The sequence below is a fragment of the Taeniopygia guttata genome, chromosome W (assembly GCF_048771995.1).
Source record: "Taeniopygia guttata chromosome W, bTaeGut7.mat, whole genome shotgun sequence".
In the NCBI taxonomy this organism is placed as follows: domain Eukaryota; kingdom Metazoa; phylum Chordata; class Aves; order Passeriformes; family Estrildidae; genus Taeniopygia; species Taeniopygia guttata.
This window is the reverse complement of record NC_133064.1, coordinates 28,689,036-28,713,324: the sequence shown is the minus strand read 5'-3', so window position 1 is coordinate 28,713,324 and position 24,289 is coordinate 28,689,036. Positions and strand designations below refer to the sequence as shown.

Here is a 24,289-nt window from a genome sequence, read left to right as displayed (position 1 = left end):
TGTCAGCCACATAGGCAGAATCCGTGACCAAATTGAAAGGTTCCTGGGAAAATCTCTCAAATGCCATAACAGCGGCCCTCAACTCAACCAATTGGGCAGACCCATCCTGATGACCTTTCAGAACCTTCCACTCAGATACGTCCTTCCAAGTAACAATGGCCTTTCCTGTTTTCCCCGAACCGTCAGTAAAGACGGTGGGTCCTTGCACGGGTTCCTGACTATTTTTGGGCCGCAAAGAGATCTGCATAGATTTTGCCACCTGCAGTAGCTTGTGGCTGGGCAAATGATAAGTGATCTGCCCTGAAAAATTTTCTAGAGCACATTGCAGGGACACACAGTGTGCAAAGCTCCAGTCAAAGTCCTCCCGGGATATGGGGAGTATGATCTTTGCAGGATCCACACCCATACATTGCAAACACCGTTGCTGGCATTTGATTATCAACCGAGCAATCAACTCAGCCAATGTTGTTGCCGTCTTCTGCAGCTGATGGGGCAGGAAAACCCATTCCAAGATGTGCAAGGGATCGGGCCATTTGTCACTCCATTGACCAATGATACCTGTGGGATGCGAATCAGGAGTGGTAACGAACACAGTGACATCAACGCAAAGATCAATGCGATAAACCTGAAGGGCAGAAACAGCCTGCTGAACCTCCTTCATCACCTGACGTGCCTCAGGGGCCAATGTGTGAGGTGATTTTAAATCAGAGTCTCCTTTCAACAGATCATATACAGGAGACAGTTGTGCATCGGTTAGTCCCAAGTATGGACCTAACCAGGTGATGACACCCATCAGTTTTTGAACATCATTCAGTGTCTTCACCGAGTGTGCAAATTGCACCTCCTGGTGTTGGATTGTCCGTTCCAGAATTTTGACCCCCAAATACTTCCAAGGAGGTTGCTGTTGAACCTTTTCTGGAGCCACCTGCAGCCCATGAGCATGCAAAGCGTCGAGCAACCGAGGCTGAATCCTCAGCAGCTCATCCTGAGTGGACACAGCCACCAGGATGTCGTCCATATAATGATACAGACGTGCATCAGGAAACTGCTTGCGAACTCCAGACAAGGCACGAGCCACATACCATTGGCATATGACCGGGGAATTGCACATCCCCTGTGGTAGAACTTTCCATTGATATCGCTGTGCAGCCTCATCATAGTCAATTGCTGGCACCGTGAAGGCAAATTTTGGTCTGTCATCGGGATGCAAAGGAATTGTAAAGAAACAATCATTCAAATCATCGATGAAGATCGGCCAACCTGCAGGAAGCATGGTAGGCGATGGCATGGCCGCCTGCAATGTTCCCATGCCTTCCATGACGGCATTGACCTTCTGGAGGTCCTGTAACAACCTCCATTTCCCAGACTTCTTTTTGATGTAGAAAACAGGGGTGTTCCAGGGACTGTTAGAAGGCTCCAGACGACCCTGGTCCAGCTGCTCCTGCACCAATTTCCGAAGGGCGATCAGTTTATCTTGAGGGAGGGGCCACTGGTTTTCCCAAACAGGTGTATCCACCAGCCACCGTATAGGAGGTGTAGAACACTCTGCGCCCTTCGCTGCAGTGGCCCCCATCAAAAACCCGTCCTGATGCGCACCCCCCACGCAGACAGAACATCCCTCCCCCAGAGGTTAGCAGGAGAAGAAGTAACATAAGGCCTAATCCAGGCCGTCTGTCCCTCTGGGTTTGTGACCGGCACAGGCCGCTGGCTCACATAACACCGCGCTGTTCCCCCTAGGCCCGCGACAGACGTCTCCGCTGGATCCAGGGGACAGTCCGGAGGCCAGGCGGCAAGAGAGAGAACTGTGCCATCAGCGCCGCTGTCAAGGAGCCCGCGTAGGCGGATCTCTGACGGTGTCGCACCAGGGATGGACAGGGTACACAGCATCTCGGGACGGTCTTTGGTCAGGACAGCAGTCCAGTGAACTTGAGGCGGCCCAGTGGATCCAAAACCGCCATCACCTCGCAACCGGTCAGTCGTCCTGCGAACAGAAGACTTAAAAGGCACAAGTTGAGCAAGCTGTGTCCCTTTTGGGATCGTAACAGGGGGGGTGGGTGTGGAAACCATTGCACAAATCTGCCCTGTGAAGTCTGCATCAATGAGACCCAGGCGCACAATGATGCCCTGAAGGGTGGCACTAGACCTCCCCATGAGGAAGGCGCTCATGCCTTCACCCAAGGGACCAAAGGCGTCCAGGGGAGCCTTGTGCACCTTGCAAGAGCCTAACACGACTGTTGCTGCTGTGCAGACATCCACACCTGCTGACCCGCAAGTGCTGGTGACAAGCTGGCCGAGCACATCTCCATGGGCTCAGGGGTCTGGAGAGGAATTTGTGTCTGAGCACGCTCCCCCCCCCCTTCGCGCTCCGCTTCCTGTTTCCCGGGCCCGTGAGTGCTTGGCCATTAACATGGACAGTCGCCTTGCAAACATCTGCTAGGTGGCCTGGCCTTCCACACCGGCCACACACATACGAGGGAATTTTTCCTTTCTGTGCTTTCTTCCCCCGTTTGGTGCTCGCCTGAGCAGAACCCGGGGGCTGCTGCCAGCGCTGCGGTGCTGCCCAGACCGGCTGAGCAGCAGCAGCCCAAGCATCCACCTTCCGAACCGAGGGGCCTAGGTATGCACAGGCCGCTGCCATCTGTGAGAATGTAGCCCCTTCAGGAAGAGCCTGTATGATTCTCTTGCATTCTGCGTTGCAGTGGATCCTAGCAAATCTCGCGAGGACCATTCGCCTTAGCTCAGGTTCTACCACCTGCCGCTCCACCGAGGCAGTCAACCTCGATGCAAAGTCCATGAACAACTCATCGGCCCTTTGAATAACAGTCAGAAAAGGTTCCATCGGAGCAGCCATTTCTAAGGTCTGGATCACAGCTGCTAAGCCTAACGTCCTGCACTGCTCAAGCATGAGAGGATTGTATCCAGCCTGCCCCTGATGATCAACATAATTGCCTGTGCCCATCAACATGTCAGTGGTAGCTACACGTCTGGGATCCTGCTGCCCCCGCGTAGCATGCTTCCGTACTGCGCTGGCCACTAAGGCGGCCCACTTGTCCTCAAACACGCCAAACTGCACAGGGTTAAAAAGAGCCTGAGCCTTAGAACGAATATCAAATATCAGAAGGCGTCAGCAGGTCAGCAACAAGTAATCAGATCGTCTGCATAACGTCATCAGACCCAACACCATACTGTGCAACTGTGTCTTGGATTTCCTTCAACACCTTAAATGAAAAAGGTTGATGAGTGTTATGAGTAACACCCCTTAGCACAGGGAAAGCCTGAGGGCCCCCTGGTAAGGCTGCATCATCCACTGTATCGTGTCCCGTGGACTCCGGGAGAGTGGCAGCCCCTGGGCTGCGAGGCGGTGCAACATCACTGGACACCACGCTCCCCGCAGCTTTAGCAGAGCCAGAGGAGCCTTCCCCGTGATGCGGCAGGCTCCGCGAGGGGCCAAAGTCGCACATCTCCTCAGCCTTATCCAGGACCTCCTGCCAAAACCGCCCGTGGTCCTTCGGACGCACGGTCACCTGGCAGGCAGGGAGGGTCTACAAGGTCGACTGGGAGGATCCGTGGCCACGGGGAGTCACCGGTCTCCCGCCGGCCGCGTCAGCAGTCGCGCTAAAGGTGAACACCCCAGCGCCCCGCTGTGCCGCAATCCCGGCCCCTGCAGCAGGCGGGGAAGGCGGAACCAAACCAGCCGGTGCCCCAGCGGTGCTGTCTGCAGTATCAGCAGAGGGCACCACGGCGGGCGCAGGCAGAGGCGCAGACCGCAACCCCAGCGCAGCGCTCCCATCCCCCGGGATGGGGGAAGGGCGGGGCGCAGAGGGAGACGCGGCGTGTGGAGACGCTTTACCGCGGGACGACACAAGGGAGTCCGGCACGCCCCCAAGGAGCGTCGGACCCGCGCCGCGCAGCCTCCCGGTGGGCACCGCCCCCATCAGGCGGGATGGGACAGGCTGCCCGCCTGCCGGGACAGGGTCCGATGGAACAGTGACCAACGCCCCGCCTTTGGCGGCCCCCACCGCCTGCGCATGCCCGGCAGGCCGCGCAGGCTCAGGGGTCGGAGCGGGTTCCTCCTCAGAAGATGAACCCGAGACCGGACCAGGCGAACGCGCCTGTGTCTTCTCCAGGGGAAATGTAACACCACAGTTAGGGCAATTCACCGTCACTGAGTCAGACGCAATCCGAGGCGGGGGCTGATCAACGGGCCCCCGTTCACCCCCGAGCACCGAGGAGGCACAAAGAGAAAGTGCTTTCCCCCCCCCCAGCCCACTACGCCTGTGACGCGGGGCAGGGCGAGGCGGCCTAACGGGCTCCACCGACCGGATGCCTGGAGTCAGTGGGCTGGGAGCCCGAACCACCCCAGAGGAGGAGACGCCTTCCGGCTCACTTCCCCGGGGGTAGGGGAATCAGGGCAACTGTACAGAGACTCGGCTTCCCCAGCATCCGCATCCAAGACAGATAGGTCCCCCAGAGAAGCCCGAGAACTGCCAATCTCAGACCCCTGCCAAATGGCATCCAACCTCTTGAACAGCATCATCAGCGGCCCAACATCTTCAAAACAATTATCAAGCAGGGCATCCATGAGGCGATCTCCCACGGGAGACCAATTCTCCCAGGAAAGGGCCTCAGCAAGACTGGGAAAGAATCCCTGTTTCCTTGCCCATAAAAACAACCTCTCAAAATCATCCCAATAGAAAACAACGCGTTTCCGCTTCAGCACCTCCCTCCAAACGTCCAAAGCCACAGACTCCTCCCTGATGCCCTCAAAGCTCTCCATTACCAGAAACAGCAATAGGTAAAGCGCTGAACAAACAGAAAGACCTCACCAGCGTAGTTCCCAGCCTAAGGGTTTTAAAATAATGAGATTTAGGGTTAACAAAAAAAACCCAAAAAACCAAAAAAACTTAGTAGGCCTTGGAAAGGTAAATACCTTTAGCACAGGGAGAAATAGTACTATGTAGCTAGTACATGATAATTGATATAATTGTTAGATGTGACGACTGTTTAGTAATTAAATATAATTACTGTTTAATCAGAAAGAATAATCATGTGAAACTGTGGTCATGGACCTAAGAAAGATCACTAGAAACTCATGTCAATGTAAACAATAGAACAATGTAAGTTTAATGATTAATGTGTAAGTTATACAACGATAGGGTTTAAAATACGTTCAGCTCGAAACCTATGGCGGAGTCAGATCTGAGTTTATACTCCGACTCCCAGAGCTCTTAATAAAAGCACCTGCATATAATCATATCCTGTGATTATGTGTTTCCGAACGCTAACACCATCATTAGAGAACTGGCAACAGGGTGGGGGAACAATTGCAGCATTTCCAGTTGTGTGAAGTAGTGGGATGACCCCTGATAAATATGTTCCCTTTAATTGGCAAATCCTCTCAGAGCTACACCAACTAGCTGCTAAGCATGGTCTAGGGTCGCCTGCTGTTGTAAATATGCTTCAATTTATAACTGCTAGTGAATTAACCCCCTATGATATGAAGCAGATTGCAAAATTGCTCTGTATTCCAGTGCAATATATAATGTTTGAATCGAGCTGGAGATCTTAGCAGAAGATCAGGGACTAAAAAACTCAAGTGCTTCACAGCAGTACCCATGTTTTTGAGCAGGGATCCCTCAACTTATGGGACTGCCCCCCATGGAAGACCCACAAACCCAAGCATGTTTGAACCCCTTTATCCTAGTCCAAGCAAAGGATTTAGCAATGCAAGCTCTAACAAAAATTACAAATATATCTGTACCTACCCAAAGCTATTCAAGTATAAGGCAAAAATCTGACAAACTGTATATGCAATTCATAGAATATTTGCAAGATGCTATGGAAAACCAGATATCTAACAGCGAAGCAAGGAGCCGATTAATACTGCAATTGGCTCGAAACAATGCAAACATGGACTGTAGAAAGGTTATAGATGCCATACCAAAAGAGAATCCATCCCTAGAGGATATGATAAATGCATGTGCTAAGGTTGGGACTAGATCTCATAACATGGATATGTTTGTTAGCTAATACCATTACAGCTGCTGTTAAACAAACTCCCCATTGCTACAAATGTGGACAGCAAGGCCACGTGAGAGCAAACTATCCACAACAGTCCACACCACAAGGGACATTTCAAGGACAGAGGGATATGAATGCAAACTGTAACTGATGTGGAAGAGTCAGACACTTAGCAAAAGAATGCTGGTCCAAATTTCTCCTGTCCAAATTTCTCAAACGGGAGACCAAACGTGACAGGGAAACACGTGAGAACACAAGCATTTTCCCGCCCTCTGGTACAAGCCTGTGTGACCAACTCACAGCCAGGACAAGAGGGACAACCAGAATGGATGTATCCACCTCAGTCCCAATAACCATAAACTCATTACAGGTACATGAAATCCCTCTTGAGGCCCAGGGGCCCATAGGGAAAGGACTGAGTGCTCTCCTTATAAGGAGATCCAGTGCCATGCTGCAAGGCATCAATGTGCACCCTGGTGTCATAGATGCTGATTTTACAGGACAAATAAAAGCCATGGTATCAACCCCTGCTCCACCTATAACTATCCCTGCTGAAATCAGAATTGCACAACTCATTCCTTTTAAGTCTTATATCCTTAAAGCATATTCTAGGGAATGAGGAGACCAAGGCTTTGGATCAACAGGACAGCCCCAGGTGAACTGGAATTAGGTTGTGGGAAATCAAAGACCTAACATGGAGTGTACTGTTGCGATGCCTAAGGCAAAACCTTCGCAGATAAAGGGCAGTGGGATGATTGACACAGGGGCAGATGTCACCATCATTGCTGCCAACTTATGGCCTTCATCATGGCCTACTACACCTGCGGTATCTGCTGTTGCTGGCCTTGGAGGGAGCACACAGAGCCACCTGAGCAGCAATGCTGTGTTGATTAGAAATCCTGAGGGACAAACAGCTACAATCCGGCCTTACAACATTGCTGCACCACTGAACCTATGGGGGAGGGATGTTTTGTCTGTATGGGGAGTTCAGGTGGGGACGGATTTTTAACAGGGGCCACTGTGTTAAAGGGCATAAGATGTCCCACACCACCTCTGAAATGGCTTATTACTCAGCCTGTGAGGGTACTGCAGTGGCCCCTTGAGGAAGAAAAGCTACACTCCCTAAATTCATTAGTATAAGAACAACTAGCACAAGGACACATAGAACAATCTATGAGCCCCTGGAATACCCCTGTATTTGTTGTGAAAAAGAAATTGGTAAATGGAGGCTGCTCCATGACCTGAGAAATATCAATTCAGTGACGGAAGGCATGGGGTTTTTACAGGCTGGTATGCCTTCTCCTACAATTATACCTGCCTCCTGGGATATCCCGATTGTGGACCCAAAGGATTGTTTTTTCACTATTCCACTGCAACCATACGATATCCCAAAGTTTGCTTTTACAGTGCCTTCTATTAATAACGCTGCACATGTGCAACGCTATCGATGGTGTGTACTTCCACAAGGGATGCGTAACAGTCCTGCAATCTGTCAATGGTACGGTGCACATGCACTCTCATCAGTGAGAGAACAGTTTCCAGGGGCATACTGCTATCACTACATGGATGACATTCTGATTGCAACCCAAACAAAAAGGAAACTTTTGCAGATTCAGCCAAACCTGCTGCAAGCATTAAAATCATTTGGGCTGCAGGTAGCACCAGAGAAGGTGCAAAAGCAAGCACCCTGGAAATATTTGGGGCTCAAAATAATGAACCAAAGGATACAGCCACAAGCAATCGAATTTTCTACCAAAATTGAGACTTTAAATGATGCACAGAAACTTTTGGGTATCATAAACTGTGTCAGATCATACATAGCACCCTTATTTGACCTCCTGAGAGGGGATCCTGAATTGACTTCCCCCAGAAAATTAACCCCAGAGGCAAAAGCTACTCTCGAAACAGTAGACCAAGCTATCACACACAGACAGGTCCACTGGATATGCCCCGAGGTGTGTATCACCGTATTCATTATCATTGTTGACTCTTACATTACTGGTATCATTGGACAGTGGAACACACACTGGTCTGACCCTTTACACATTCTTGAGTGGGTATTCTTACCTCACCAACCAAAAAAGACAGCACCTACCGTCTCTGAGCTAACTGCAAAATTAATCATCAAATGTCAGCACAGGTGTCTGCAACTGAATGCCAAAGATCCTTCCAAAATTATTATTCCTACAAACAAGAGCAATTTGAAAGGTGTCTTGCTAACTGTACAGCTTTGCAATGTGCTTTACAAAATTTTACTGTACAAATCACCACTTACCAAGCCATAGACTGCTAAAGTTAAGTTGCGAAACCATGCTCTCCCTAAAACCCTTGAACAGCCAAACACTCTTAAAAGTGTTACAGTGTTTACTGACAGTTCTGGGAAAAGAGGAAAGGCCATTGTAACATGGAAAGAGGAAGGTGAGTGGTAAATGTTGGAGGGATATGAGAATGGATCACCTCAAATAGTAGAGCTACATGCTGTAGCTATGGCTTTCCAACGTTTTCCCCACACTCCTCTAAATGTTGTAACAGACTCTGCATATGTGACTGACATCACATGAAGATTAGACCGAACAATACTAAAGGAAATTACTAATACACAACTATTTAACTTTCTAAAAACTCTATGCATCACCATTCAATCCAGAATTTGCCCCTATTACATCTTACACATCAGAAGTCACACAAATTTACCAGGCTTTATCACAGAGGACAAGGCCAGAGGAGATATGCTAGCTAGCCCTGCTTGGATGGCACCACAACCAGATACACTGGCACAAGCAAAGGCATCACATGACTTTTTCCACCAAGGTGTTCGAGCCTTACAGTGGCAATTTCAGCTGTCAAATACAGAGGCTCGTAATATTGTTAGCACTTGTGCTGACTGTCAAGGCCATGCTTCACCACTGCAGATGGGGGTGAATCCTCATGGACTCCGTGCTTTGCAAATCTGGCAAACTGATGTCATACACATCCCTGAATTTGGCCACTTCAAATATAGACATGTCTCAAATGATACCTCTTCATCAGCAATGTGGACTACAGTACACACAGGAGAAAAGGGTAGGGATGCTATCACAGACTGGTGATCAGCTTTTGCAGCTTTGGGCATCCCTCACACCATCAAAACTGACAATGGCCTGGCATACACCTTACAGAAAACTAGACAATTTCTACAGCTTTAGGGTGCGACACAACAAATTGGTATGCCCCATTTAGCAACTGGACAAGCAATAGTGGAAAGAGCACATGGTACTTTAAAAGGTATACTTAATAAGCAAAAGGGAAGTATGTGTGGTGAGACCTCAGAGAGCAGAATAGCTAAAGCCATATACACGCTAAATCATTTAACAGTATTGGAAAAGTCCCAGCATCCAGTTATTGTGAACCATTTCTTATCACTACAATCGTCTTGTGATGTTTAAATGCCTAAACCCAAGGTAATGGTGAGAGACCTCCTTACCAACACATGGGAGGACCAGTAAGGTCCCTGGGACCTTATTACTTGGGGACAGGAATATGCATGCATTTCAACAGACACTGGGACACGTTGGATATTATGTTGCTCATGGGGGGGGGGGGGTGAGGGGCAAGGAGACAAAGACACCTCACCTCCAGATGTTTGTGTGGCAACAGAAAAGTTTATTCTGTAGGCTATCCTTTATAAAGCCCTTTGAAAAACCTGGTCTGGATATTCTCATTGGTCTGAAGTCCACGCCCCTTCGCGATCTGGCCAGTGAAATGCTTACAGCTTCATACGTGATCTGATTGAGAGAAGCCCCTGTCACTTAATCCCAGGGCTAAGTCATATGGCATATCCAGTAACAGTTGGATACCTGCCAGATATGTCTGGCCTGCCCTGCATCCTGCTCAGAATTAGACAGCATCCTGAGGTCCCTCCAACAGACATCACAGAGCCATGTAACCTGAACAATTAGTAACTACCTCATAGAAATCTGGAACTTTTGAAATAACAGTTCACATAAAGACTCTGTTTACAAATTGCCTTATCTGTTAAGTCTGTTTTTTATTACAGTACTAAAGTTGAATGTTTCAAGGTTTTCTAATTTCAGTTCAGAGTTAAGATATAATTTACAGCCTTGTTTACAAACTTTTTCTGTCTACAAATTGTTCTTTCTAGTAGACTTTCTTTAACAGTTTTAAGAGTTAAGTAGTCTATTGTTCTAAAGATAAGCTATGATTTATAACCTAAACATTAAGCCTGTGACATGCTAAATTGAATCTTGCCTACAGACTCTAAACCAAAATGCTACACCTTCACTAACATATAATTCATTGTCCTAGGGTGACTGTTATGGTGTTTGTATCTCCAATCGTGTGTTCTGTTTACGTTTGATATTATGTTCTGTGCTTTCAGAACTGACTCTGAAAGTGAAGGTTTGTTTTGCTGTGTTATCATCTGGTTCACCTCCCCCCATGTCTGCTGGAAAGCTAAAAAAGGCTAGGGCTGGCTGGCTGGCTTTGCTTTGCTTGCTTGCTTGCTTGGCTTGCTTGCTTTGCCTGCTTTCTTGCTTTCTTGCTTTGCTTCCTAGTTAGGTTAAGCAGTCCAATTCTTTCCCTAGACTGTTGTTTTTTTTCTTTCTTTCCTCTTTCTGAATATCATTCAACCTGCTCTGGACTGGGATCTGGGAAACACCAAGGAACACCAAGAGCCTGCATTTGGTAATCTGCAGCAGCCATCCCCAGCGTCCAGACCCGGGCGACCACTCGCAGGAAAGACCTTCTGGATTTGTTCAGCTCTTCAGAGGGGTGAAAGAGTCTTGTTGTCATCTTGTGTTGATTGTTTTGGTGCTGGGGAGTGCTTTGTTGTTGAATAAACAGGTTCTTTTCCACTTCCCTCTCAGAGGAAATTTTTCCCTGGGCCAGGTGGGTGGGGAGGGGCCGTGGGGGTTTCCTGGGGGCTCCTTTCGGGGGGTTTTCCCCAAATTTGCCCTAAACTAGGACAAATATTTTGGCGCCCAACTCGGGGCTCGAGAGAGTGGAAGAAACACCCTATTGTGACTAGCCCAGAGGCCCCATGTATTTTGGGCATAGATTACCTTCGAAGGGGATATTTTAAAGACCCAAAGGGACTCAGGTGGGCATTTGGAATAGCAGCTGTAGCGACAGAGGGCATCCAGCAACTGAACACCTTGCCTGGACTGTCTGAGAATCCAACTACAGTAGGACTGTTGAAGGGAGAAGAACAAAAGGTACCAGTTGCCACTTCAACAGTGCATCGTCGACAGTACAGAACAACTCGAGATGCTGTAGTTCCCATCCATAAGATGATCCGAGAGCTGGAGAGCCAAGGGGTGGTCAGCAAAACCCACTCACCCTTCAACAGCCCCATTTGGCCTGTGCGTAAATCTAAAGAAGAATGGAGATTGACTGTGGACTACCGTGCATTGAATGAAGTGACTCCACCACTGAGCGCTGCTGTGCCAGACATGCTGGAACTCCAGTACGAGCTGGAGTCCAAGGCAGCGAAGTGGTACGCCACTATTGATATTGCCAATGCATTTTTCTCCATTCCTCTGGCAGCAGAATGCAGGCCTCAGTTTGCCTTTACATGGAGGGGAGTGCAGTATACCTGGAACCGACTGCCCCAGGGGTGGAAGCACAGTCCTACCATCTGCCATGAGCTGATCCAGACTGCACTAGAAAAGGGTGAGGCTCCAGAACATCTACAATATATTGATGATATCATTGTGTGGGGGAACACAGCAGCAGAAGTGTTTGAAAAAGGAGAGAAAATCATCCGAATCCTCCTGGAAGCTGGTTTCGCCATCAAGAAGAGTAAAGTGAAGGGACCTGCTCGAGAGATCCAGTTCTTGGGAGTGAAGTGGCAAGATGGACGGCGTCAGATTCCTACAGATGTCATCAACAAAATCACAGCCATGTCTCCACCAACCAACAAAAAAGAGACACAAGCTTTCTTAGGCGCCATCGGTTTTTGAAGAATGCACATTCCTGAGTACAGTCAGATCGTGAGTCCCCTCTACCTGGTCACCCGCAAGAAGAATGATTTCTGTTGGGGCCCTGAGCAGCAGCAAGCTTTCACCCAGATAAAGCAGAAAATTGCTCATGCAGTAGCCCTTGGCCCAGTCAGGACAGGACCGGATGTAAAGAACGTGCTCTACTCTGCAGCCGGGAACCATGGTCTGTCCTGGAGCCTTTGGCAGAAGGTGCCTGATGAGACTCGGGGCCGACCACTAGGATTTTGGAGTCGGAGCTACAGAGGGTCTGAAGCCAACTACACCCCAACAGAGAAGAAAATCTTGGCCGCCTACGAGGGAGTCCAGGCCGCCTCAGAGGTGATTGGCACAGAAGCACAACTCCTCCTGGCACCCCGACTACCGGTGCTGGGGTAGATGTTCAGAGAAAAGGTTCCCTCCACCCACCATGCCACCAGTGCTACATGGAGCAAGTGGATTGCTCTCATCACGCAGCGTGCCCATATTGGTAAGCTGAATCGCCCTGGGATTTTAGAAGTAATTACAAATTGGCCCGAAGGTGAAAGTTTTGGTGTCGCAGATGAAGAAGAAGAACCAGTGACACGGGCTGAAGAAGCTCCACCATATAACCAACTGCCAGCAGAAGAAACACGCTATGCTCTCTTCACTGACGGTTCCTGTCGCATCGTAGGGATGAATCGGAAGTGGAAAGCAGCTGTATGGAGTCCCACACGACGGGTTGCAGAGGCCACTGAAGGAGAAGGTGGATCAAGCCAGTTTGCTGAACTCAAAGCCGTTCAACTGGCCCTAGACATTGCAGAAAGGGAGAAGTAGCCAAAGCTCTACCTCTACACTAATTCATGGATGGTAGCCAATGCTCTGTGAGGGTGGCTAGAGAGGTGAAAAGAAACTAACTGGCAGCGTAGAGGAAAACCAATTTGAGCTGCTGAAGAGTGGAAAGATATCGCTACCCGGGTAGAGAAGCTACCTGTGAAGGTTCGCCATGTAGATGCCCATGTACCCAGAAGCAGAGCTAATGAAGAGCAGCAAAACAATCAGCAAGTAGATCAGGCTGCAAAGATAAGGGTGTCAAAGATAGACCTCAATTAAGAACACAAGAGAGAGTTGTTCCTAGCACGATGAGCCCATGATGCCTCAGGCCATCAGGGTAGAGATGCCACTTATAAGTGGGCACGAGACCGAGGAGTGAATCTAACCATGGACAGTATTTCTCAGGTTATCCATGACTGTGAGACATGCGCTACCATCAAACAGGCCAAGCGGGTGAAGCCCCTGTGGTATGGTGGGCGGTGGTCCAAGTACAAGTATAGAGAGGCCTGGCAGATTGACTACATCACACTGCCCCAGACACGCCAAGGCAAGCGCTACGTGCTCACAATGGTAGAAGCCACCACTGGATAGTTAGAAACCTACCCTGTGTCTCATGCTACAGCCCGTAACACCATCCTGGGTCTTGAAAAGCAGGTCCTTTAGAGGCATGGTACCCCTGAGAGGATTGAGTCAGACAATGGGACTCATTTCAAGAACAGCCTTATCAACACCTGGGCTAGGGAACATGGCATTGAGTGGGTGTACCACATCCCCTACCATGCACCAGCTGCAGGCAAAGTGGAGAGGTACAATGAACTGTTAAAAACCACCTTAAAAGCATTGGGTGAGAGATCTTTCAAAAATTGAGAGCAACATTTAGCAAAGGCCACCTGGTTAGTTAACAGCCGAAGTTCCACCAATCGAGCAGGTCCTGCCCAGTCTGAGCCCCTGAATATAGTAAACGGAAATAAAGTCCCAGTGGCACATGTCAGAGGTTTGTTAGGGAAATCAGTGTGGATCAATCCTGCCTCAAGTACAGACAAACCCATTCGTGGGATTGTCTTTGCTCAGGGACCAGGTTGTACATGGTGGATAATGCAGAGAAATGGAACAACACGATGTGTACCTCAGGGAGATCTGATTGTGGGGTGAAACTATTGTGCAAATATCACTGTTTGCTGAATGTTACTGCCAATGTCTGTGCATGAAACACACAGACATGAGAAAGAAGGAAATAAGTAAGTGAAAGATACAAGTTTTAACTTGATGGAGTTTTTACATGATGTTGAAGATATGGAGATAAGGGGTGGAATGTCCTAGGGTGACTGTTATGGTGTTTGTATCTCCAATCGTGTGTTCTGTTTACGTTTGATATTATGTTCTGTGCTTTCAGAACTGACTCTGAAAGTGAAGGTTTGTTTTGCTGTGTTATCATCTGGTTCACCTCCCCCCATGTCTGCTGGAAAGCTAAAAAAGGCTAGGGCTGGCTGGCTGGCTTTGCTTTGCTTGCTTGCTTGCTTGGCTTGCTTGCTTTGCCTGCTTTCTTGCTTTCTTGCTTTGCTTCCTAGTTAGGTTAAGCAGTCCAATTCTTTCCCTAGACTGTTGTTTTTTTTCTTTCTTTCCTCTTTCTGAATATCATTCAACCTGCTCTGGACTGGGATCTGGGAAACACCAAGGAACACCAAGAGCCTGCATTTGGTAATCTGCAGCAGCCATCCCCAGCGTCCAGACCCGGGCGACCACTCGCAGGAAAGACCTTCTGGATTTGTTCAGCTCTTCAGAGGGGTGAAAGAGTCTTGTTGTCATCTTGTGTTGATTGTTTTAGTGCTGGGGAGTGCTTTGTTGTTGAATAAACAGGTTCTTTTCCACTTCCCTCTCAGAGGAAATTTTTCCCTGGGCCAGGTGGGTGGGGAGGGGCCGTGGGAGTTTCCTGGGGGCTCCTTTCGGGGAGTTTTCCCCAAATTTGCCCTAAACTAGGACATTCATGCAAATTAAAAGCATGCTGTTTTCTGTCACCCTGTTTGCTAGGGACTCCTGCAAAAGGATGACAGACAACAAGTCGCAAATTTTAGTAAAGACAAAGGTTGAGATGTTGCATTGCAGGCTGATCTGTGGTTATTATTGATCCAGTTGTGGATGGGAGGTCCAGCCCAGCTCAGTGGATTCGGCTCTGGGCTGACTGACAGAGCCTTCAGCCAGTAGCAGCTCTCCTGACATACAGGCATTTGGTTGGTTCAGAGTCTGGGGGCACACAGAGACAGGCCAATGTCTGTGTAGCACCGCGAGTTTGGAATTGTCTATAAAAGGGTGTTGGATTCAATAAACGAGGCTGTTTGAGGAAGCACGAGTGGTTTGTCGTATGTTAAGTCTCAGACATAGGAACATGAATATGACAGTTGGGCACTGGAACAGGCTCCCCAGGGAAGTGGTCACAGCACCAAGCCTGACAGAGTTCAAGAAGTGTTTGGACAATACTCTTGGGCACATGGTGTAACTCTTGGAGATGGTCCTGTGCAGGGCCAGGAGTTGGATTGATCATCCTTGTGGGACCTTTCCAACTCAGGTGATTCTGAGATTCTGTGATTTCATAGCAGTAGTTAATAATAAAACATTGGTTAATAATAAATATTATGGATAGTTATTTTTATAATTAAATGCATTTTTCTCTGATTGATTTTTGTGAACACTTAGTACTTTTGCCAAAAACTGTGAGAAGCAATATCTGAAGAAAGATTCTGGAATCTTTCTACGCCTAATAGCGATTTTTTTATTGCCTAGATAATAATTTTAGGATTGGTAAGGCCCTATATAGTGAAAAAGAGCAAAATTTAATGGAGTAGAAAATCCATCTGGATTTAAGTGAAATGTACTGCGTAGTAGCTTGCTAACATGAGTGAAATATGCTGTTTAGTCTGTTAACTATGCTGTACTTGTAAAACCATCCCAGCCAAGGAAAAAAGAATGCAATTTCCAAAGTAAAGAGATAAGAGGGGCCCCTGAACTCTGAAACTAAGGAAAAATCCTAAAGTTAAGTCTGCAAAATGGACAAAGAGATTAGAGATTTCTCTGTACAAACGACCAACTGTAAATTGCAACGCGAAATCAGCAGAATGAATATGCATGAACCTATTGTGAGATCCCATGTATATGTAAATTAGTATGGGATAATAAAAAGTATCGGGAATCCCCAAGGGGCACTGTTACAGTGAGCTCATGGGCATTCTCTTTCCCCTTCCCCGGGACCCTGTGACTCTGATCAAGATAACCCTGGACCCCTCCTTCCTGCCCCAACGGGGTTGGTGGAGAGCCAGAGAAGCCCACCCTGTCCAAAGTCTATATAGACTCCTGACATTTCCTTTTCGCTCTCTTTTGCCCCGCTCTCCACAAGGACATCACAGAATAAAGAGAGCTGAACCAACTTATCTCGGGGTAAGAGCCTCTTTTGGAAATCTTTGCCATCTCCTGATATTCCTCCCCTCACAGCCTCGGATCTCTGGGCTAGCCTGATTAGTCAGGGGGCTGTGTGAGGGGGGGGGAACGTCAGGGCACGCATGCCCTTTGAAGGGAAATCCCTGCACACGCCCATCACTGTAATAAAAACATACCGTTCCCTACAAATGTTTATTAGCATTGTAGAGTCTTATTTTTCACTGCAATTCATTTTGGCAAGCCAGGCAGGAGGGCCTCTGTCCTCACGGGGGCAGGGGAGGGGAGTGGACCTCCTTGGTGCACCCCAGGGAAATTTCCCTGGAGGGGGTTCCACTCCGTCTCAGCTTGCCACCTGCGGAGACAGACAATGACCTGTTGGTGTGCGGATAAACAGTATGTATTGAGAGGGCCCTGGGGAGAGAGAGAGAGACAGGAGTGCTGGTAAGTCACTCAAGAGACGTCTGAGTGCTCAGCCTTGTTCCTGTGCCTGCAGGCAGCCCAGACGATGGGCGGCTGGAGCGGAGACGGGTTCATTGTTCGATAGAGCAACCTCGAGTGGCTCTAGTGGTGAGTTGAGTGAACCCAAAGTTTGTGTGCTTGTGTCCGGACACTGTGTGGTTAATGTGTTTGTAGTCATGTGAGTGCATGGTGTTTAAAGGAAGTGAATGAGTGAATGAGTGAATGAGTGAGTGTACCCACGGCGTGAGGGGAAGTGCTACTCGTGTCTGAAGTGGCCAAGTGAAGCCCCGGGAGGGCGGTTTTCTGGCCGAGCTGCGGAGAAGTGAGACAAGTGGAGGACATTTATTAATTTACTGTGTTAGAGGTGGTGATTTGTGTATTTTTACAGTGGCTAGACTAATTCAGGGAGTTCCTCTGCCCCAGTGGTTTGGACTTGATCCCTGTGAGTTTGTGAACCCTGTGGATTAGTAGATAGATAGAGGAGACCAACGAGTTCAACTGGGGGGACTTTATCGGACTTCAGCTGGTAATATTGTAAGTCTAGATTGGGAGCAACCCGCCGTAGAGGATTTAGAAATCCCCGGAGTGACAAACGGAATAGCCTGCATCTGCAGGCAGTTCCCAAGAGCTTTTGGTGTATCAGGAGGCTGGCACCCTACATGGGTACTGTTGCAGTTCAGAGTTTGTGAAAGACGCTGGTATTGCTGCTCTAGTAGGCACCAAGGCATATGCCCAGAGTGTAAATTGAGGATACCTGATCAGGTTAACTCAGAACCTGAGATCCTAAAGCTTGTGTGCGGAAAAACACATTTGATACCTGCCACCTGGGGTTGTGTGTGGGAGGTAAATTAAGAAAGGACTGTTAAGCTCTGTGAAGAGAGATTTGGGTAGAAACGAGATAAGACAAGGCGAAGGAGGTAATGAGAACTAATCAGAGTAAAGAAGTTCCCCGGGCTAGCCCCTTGGGGTGCATCTTAGCCCACTAGAGGGAAGTCGCCAGTAAGGGTGGCTTGGAAAATAAAAAAAAATTAATTCAATATTGCACACACTAGTGCCCATTATACAGGTTGGAGGATGGGGCGAAGTGGCCACCTGTTGGAACTTTAGATTATCTTACTGCAGTTAATGTTGTTCTTAAGACGGGAAGGTAAATGGGATGAGGTTTCATATGCTAATATGTTTTTCGCTTTAAGAAATCACCCAGAATGGCAGAGGGACTGTGGGCTCAGAGCTCCTTCTGACCCACTAGTGTTAGCTCTTGAAAAGGAAAACAAAGCAAAGAGAGGGCAAATCAAACGTTGTTGTTCAGCATGCAGTATAGGACAGTGATGTATGAGATCAGATAGTTTATCATGCCAAGGAGCAAGAACAAAATGCATTTTATCTGTTAAAAGCTCCTCCTCGGAGATGGAGATAGAAGGATAAGAGAAAAGATAATAAAGACGAGAAACACTTCCCAAAAGGATAAGAAGAGGACTCAGGTAGGGAAGGCACATCCACTCAGATCTATCCCCCTCCTGACAGCCCAATTTCATCCAGAACTAAGAAGCAAGCAGTATTACAGGCCGCTCTGCGAGAAGCAGTGGGACCAGAAGGAGAGAAACTAATAATTAAAGTGCCATTCACCACTCTTGACTTAGAAGCATGGGAGAGGATTGCTACAAATTATCGTGTTAATCCGATACTTACTGCCAAACACTATGTTATCAAACAACACAGTCCAGATTGGGCTGACATTAAGTTACTATTAGAGGCTTTTACTAAGACAGAGAAACAGTTAATCTTAAAAACAGCAAGAACTTTGGCAGAAGATTACTGTAAAAGCAAGCAGATAGATGTAAAAGAGTATTTTCCCCTCCAAGACCCAAAATAGAATCCTAACATATCAGCAGAAGAAATTAACTGATTATCAAGAGTAGATAGTAACAAGAGTGGAAAGAGCTATTCCAAAGACCATAAACTGGTCTGCTGTATATTCCCTTAAGCAGGGGCCTTCCGTGACTCTGTCCGAGTTTCTAGAGCGTTTAGGAAATGCAATGCGTCGCCATACATCATTAGACCTGGGGTCTGAAATAGGGATAAACCAGCTAGTTAATTCATTTTTGGGACAGTCTGCTGGAGATATTAGGTGTAAACTTCAGAAAATCCAGGGGCTGGAAGGGAGAAACCTTGAAACGTTGCTAGAAGAGGCATGGAGAGTATTTAGCAACCAGGAAGAAAGATATAAACAAGAAATGAAAAAGCTTGTGGCAGTAGTGCAAGAAGAAAGACAAGAGACACGCAGGCAGGGACCAACCAGACGAGGCCCACCTCAGCTGGGCAGAAACCAGTGTGCAATCTGTAAAAGAACTGGTCACTAGAGAAACCACTGCCCAGAACGAAGGCGAGGTGACCAAAAGGTAGTTACACATGTAAAAAACAACTGAAGAGGACCGGGGGATTCTACCCCAGCAGATCCACTGGTTATAATGATAAAGCTAGGAGAAGAAAAGAAAAAGGTAGAATTTTTAGTGGACACTGGGGCACATATTAAATTTTAAATAAAGCATTAGTACCTGTAGAAAATGATTATGTTGTGGTGCGGGGAGCAACTGGCCAATCTGAGAAGGCATATTTTTGTAAACCTCTGAAGTATAATTTGAAAAAACAATGAGGTATTCACAAGTTTTTGTAAATGCCCAACTCTCCAAAGGCACTTTTAGGGAGAGACTTGTTGGAGCAGTTACAAGCAACCATTACGTTCAAAAATGGGGAGGTTACTCTGGAGGTAAATGATCAAAAGCATATAGAGGTGTTAAGTTTAACATTAACAGCCATTGAAAATAAGGAAGAAATTAGTGAAGAGATATTAAGTCAGGTATTTCCTGGGGTATGGGCCTCTGATATACCAGGGAGGGCGAAAAATACCTTGCCTATAGTAATTAAGTTTAAGGAAGAGGCACAACCAGTAAGAATTAAGCAGTATCTCCTGAAAAAAGAAGACAGGTGTGTTGTGTTTTTAGGTTCCACTATATGTATGTTCAAAATGGTTTGTCCCTCTGTACCCCCCCTTGTGCCCTTTTGGTTCATCCCAGGTTTTCCCATCAGCACCTATGTGTCCATCAATCCCAAAAACCCTGACTCATGCCCCTGACCCCTCCCGGGTGACTTGTCCACCCTTCCCCTTTGTCTGGAGGATTCTGCCGGCGTTGCTGGGTGACTGGACAATGGCCTGGGGTCCCTCCCCTTCTCCCTCCTAAGTGGATACCCCGTTGTCCTTCCCTCGAAGGACCACACCCCTGTCTTCTCCCATTGTCTGATCGGGTTTCCCCACCCTCCCTATATCAGGGGCTGTTTGAGACCCCGAGCTCACTCTCTTCTGCTGGATTTCTTCGAGTGCAGTTGGACTCCAGGGCTCTCCTTGGAGTCACAATAAATCTTGGACCTACCCCCAGAGGAGTGTCGCCTCCTTCCTTGCCGGTGGGATCAGCAGTGTCCTTGGACCCATGAAGGCACTCTCTAAAGCCCTGCTGGGTTCAGCAGATAGTGCCTCTCGCTGCCCTATCGCCCCGTGAAGAGCTAGCTGGGGCTGGCAAGAGATCTGCTCTTGCGAAGTGGGGATGAGATGTGGCAGACAGGGAAAGAATTAGACCAATAATTGAAAAATTTCTGCATTTAGAGTTATTGAAGGAATACCAATCTGATTTCAATACTCCCATTCTACCTATTTGAAAACCTGATGAGTCATATTGAATAGTACAGGATTTGAGGGCTGTCAATAAGATAACAGAACACTTATATCCCATGGTAGTAAATCCATACACCCTACTGACTTGTTTAACACCTGAGTTTACCTGGTTTACTGTTTTAGATCTGAAAGATGCCTTCTTTTGCCTCCCTATCCACGAAACCAGACAGAAAATTTTTGCATTCAATTGAGAAAGCCCTAAAAGTGGGTGTAAAACCCAGCTCACATGCTCAGTGTTACCTCAAGGCTTCAAAAATTCCCTTACTCTGTTTAGGGAACAACTTGCAAAAGATCTAGAGTCCTGGGAAGCCCCACAAGAAGAAAGAAGGCTATTGCAGTATGAAAACGATCTTCTAGCAGCCACTAGGATGAAGGAAGCATATGTGGTCTAGACAGTAAGCCTTTTAAATTTCCTAGGGCTCCAAGGATACAAGGTATAAAAAAACCCCAGGCACAAGTAGTGAAGTAGACAGTAATATACCTGGGGTACGAGGTCAGTGCTGGGCAACGGACTTTAGGGCAGGCTTGCAAGGAAGCAATATGCCAAACCCCGAAACCTCAGACAATAAAAGAACTCCAAACCTTCCTAGGCATGGCAGGGTGGTTCCAGCTGTGAATTTTTAATTATGGACTGCTTGTCAAAGCTCTCTATGCTGTTATTGCCAGTAGAAATAGAGAGCTCCAGTGAACAAAGGAAGCCACACGGGCCTTTCACCAGCTAAAGAGTGCCCTCATGTCAGCTCCAGCTTTGGGACTTCCAGATGTAAGTAAACCATTCTTTCTATTTTCCCATGAAAAACAAGGAATTGCCCTGGGAATATTGGCTCAGTGTCGGAGTCTGTGGGTATTGGTGATTCCGAGATTGTAGAAAATCTCTGTCTTTCTGCCCCGTTGCCAAAGAAGAAGCCATAATTCGTCTGTGCTGTTTTCAAGGTTGTTTATTCTGTTTATCTCTAACATGTTCTACTGCCCTGCCGCAGGTCTGTCCTGCAGGGCAGCGTGCGGGGCTCTGCCCCCAGTGGGATGTTACAAACATTATATACCAGAAACTACGTGTACTATATTTACAATAATGTGCCAATATCTATCATCTACATTAAACAGCATGTCCCCAGCCTAAACCAATAGAAAAATGCCAACACTACAGTGAAACATGGAGGGCATGAAGAAGGAGGAAAAGGACAAGACACAGCCAATTTCCTCCATCTTGTCCCCTTTGAACCCCTAATCTAGAAATCTAAAAGTTTACTTTTGCACCCGTGCCACACTTAATTATTACTCTTATCAAACACTCAGAGCTTGTAATTAATCCTGTAAGATTGAAAACTCCTCTCCATGGACAGAGATCACAGACAGTGTCTCTCGGGGCTCTGTACAGGGGGGTTCCTGACCCCTGCCAGGGTCCCAGACCTGCCAGGGCAGCCAGAGGGAAGCCCTGGATTCCCACAGCTCAGGACTTGGGTCCCTACCAGAGGGTAGTTACTTACTTTTCCAAGCAACTAGATGCAATGGCTAAGGGATGGCCAGGTTGCCTCAGAGCTGTAGCAGCAGTCATGTTGAATATTCAAGAAGCATGCAAGTTTACCTTGAGACAAATAATGACTGTACTAGTGTCCCACACAGTGTCCGCAGTACTGGCAGTAAAGGGCGGCCACTGGCTCTCACCACAGAGGTTCCTGAAGTACCAGGCCATCATGGTAGAACAAGATGATATAGAGATAGTAGTAACTAACATTGTCAACCCATCTTCTTTTCTCAGTAAGAATCAAGGAGAAGCAGTACACCACGACTGCCTGGAGACTATTGAAGCTACTTACTCCAGTCGCTCAGACTTAAAGGACACTCCTTTAGATGATGCAGAGACCTAGTTCACTGATGGGAGCAGCTATGTTGCCAGTAGGAAGCGACATGCTAGATATGCAGTCACTACCTGAAAACACACTGGAAAGTAGATGTACTGAACACCTATTTAATTAAAAAGATCATTGCCAGAAATCTATATACCACTATTATTCAGGTGACTCAACAATGTGATCTTTGCCTCCAGACTAAACCCAAGAATATCCCCAGACCAAAACTCAGTCAGATTGGGAGGGGCCAGAGACCCAGACAGCAGTAGCAAATTGACTTTTCACAACTCCCAAGGAAAGGGGGGTATGAGTATTTACTAGTATTGACTGATACATTTTCAAAGTAGCCAGAAGCATTCCCCACCAGAACTGTCAAAGCTCGAGAAGTAACCAAGATATTATTACAAGAAATAATACCACGTTTCGGAGTTCCAGCCGCAATATCCTGTCATGGTTTGACATGGGAAGAGAATTTTTTTTGGAAGGAAGAGGTCAGTCCAGTCAGGGGTCAGGTTTAGATACTGACACTTGGGGTGACCAATTGAAGGTGGACACGCCTCTGAGAACACAGAGGGGTTAAAAGCGGAATTCCCAGGAGGACTCGTCCTTCTTTGGTTCCGGTCACCACATGATACGGACCTCCCCTGCCCAGCCCGGGCTGGGTGGGGGAGGGGAGCCATGCGGCCTGCACAGGTAGGCCAGGAGGTAAAGGATCGGAACCGAGCTGGGACAGCTCCTGCGGACGGAAGGGTGGAGAACATCTGGGATGTTTTTGTTCCCCCTCCCCTAAGCCAGAGGGAAAAGAGATAGAGAGCCAGCAGACACCTAGGAGTTTGCCGGCAGAGGAGAAGGAGAAGGGGGGGGGGAAAGATGCCCAGCGTGGGAGACTAGAGAAAGAGTCCTGGGCTGAGATTGCAGCCGTCCAGGAGTCTGGGAATTTTAACCCTTTCCTGTGAAATGAAGGCTTTATGAAATATTACTCCTCCTGAATTTGAAGAAAAGAGAGACAGCCTGAAACCTCAGATGTTCAGAGAAGAAGGTTGGGGGGCAGATGATAGAGTGGCTTTTGGCTGGACTCTGCTTGTTTACCATAGACTGAACCACTCTTTCTTTCAAGAGGGACTGCATTTTAGGGGGATGCATTGGTGAGCCAAGAGACCTTCTTCAGCAACTACCAGTTTTGGAGTGGACAGAGAGAGAGCTGAGGAGGGTGTGAGGATGCCCTTCATCTTCAGAGAAGAAGAGAAGGCGATCTCTGTCTTTTGGACCCTCGGCCCCAGGGGAAAATGGGGGGGACTCTAGTCCCGAATTGTGATACTGGACTGTTGTTCCTGGTGGTCCTTGGCAAAGCATCCTTAAAGGGGCCCTATAAGCAGTCTCTGTCCATGCACGGTGGTGAGAGCACTGTGACATGGAGAGGAGAGTGTCACACTGGCCGGTGTGTCTGGGCAGTGCCACGTGTGACATTGGAAACACAAGAGGTGGCAGCTGTGTTTCCTGGGGGTCTATGGTGCAAGAGGGACTCCTCTCTTCCCCGATGGACTCAGTATTGATTATATTGAAGGGTGAAAACTTGATTAAGGATCCAAATGGGTCTCGCTGGGGTTTGGTGGAGTTGGGTGGAGGGAGGAGAAATGTTTTGGAAGGTTTTCATTTCGAATTTTGTGTGGTTTTTTTCTTTCCTTTCTTTTCCTTTTATAGTAGTAGTAGTAGTAGTGTAATAAAGTTTTTTCCTTTGTTATTAAGTTTGGCCTGCTTTGCTCTGTTCTTGATCACATTTCACAGCATTTGATTGGTAAGTTGTATTTTCATGGGGCGCTGGCATTGTGCCAGCGTCAAACCATGACAATCCTCAGACAGGGAATCACATTTCGTTTCCAGAATAGTACAACAGATTAGTAACCACGTAGGCATAGATTAGAAATTACATACTCCATACCGCCCCAAATTGAGCGGCCAAGCAGAGAAAATGAATCATCTGATTAAGCAGAAAATTGTAATATTGGGGCAGGAAG

General features: G+C 47.7%; 1 long non-coding RNA gene across 1 annotated transcript; it reads left to right on the top strand.

The window, feature by feature from the left end:
• The first annotated feature begins 22,742 nt into the window (after positions 1-22,742).
• On the top strand, positions 22,743-24,019 carry LOC140682115 (uncharacterized). Its single transcript, XR_012053362.1, has 2 exons — positions 22,743-22,967; positions 23,392-24,019. It is a non-coding gene; the product is annotated as an uncharacterized lncRNA (long non-coding RNA).
• The last annotated feature ends 270 nt before the right edge of the window (positions 24,020-24,289 follow it).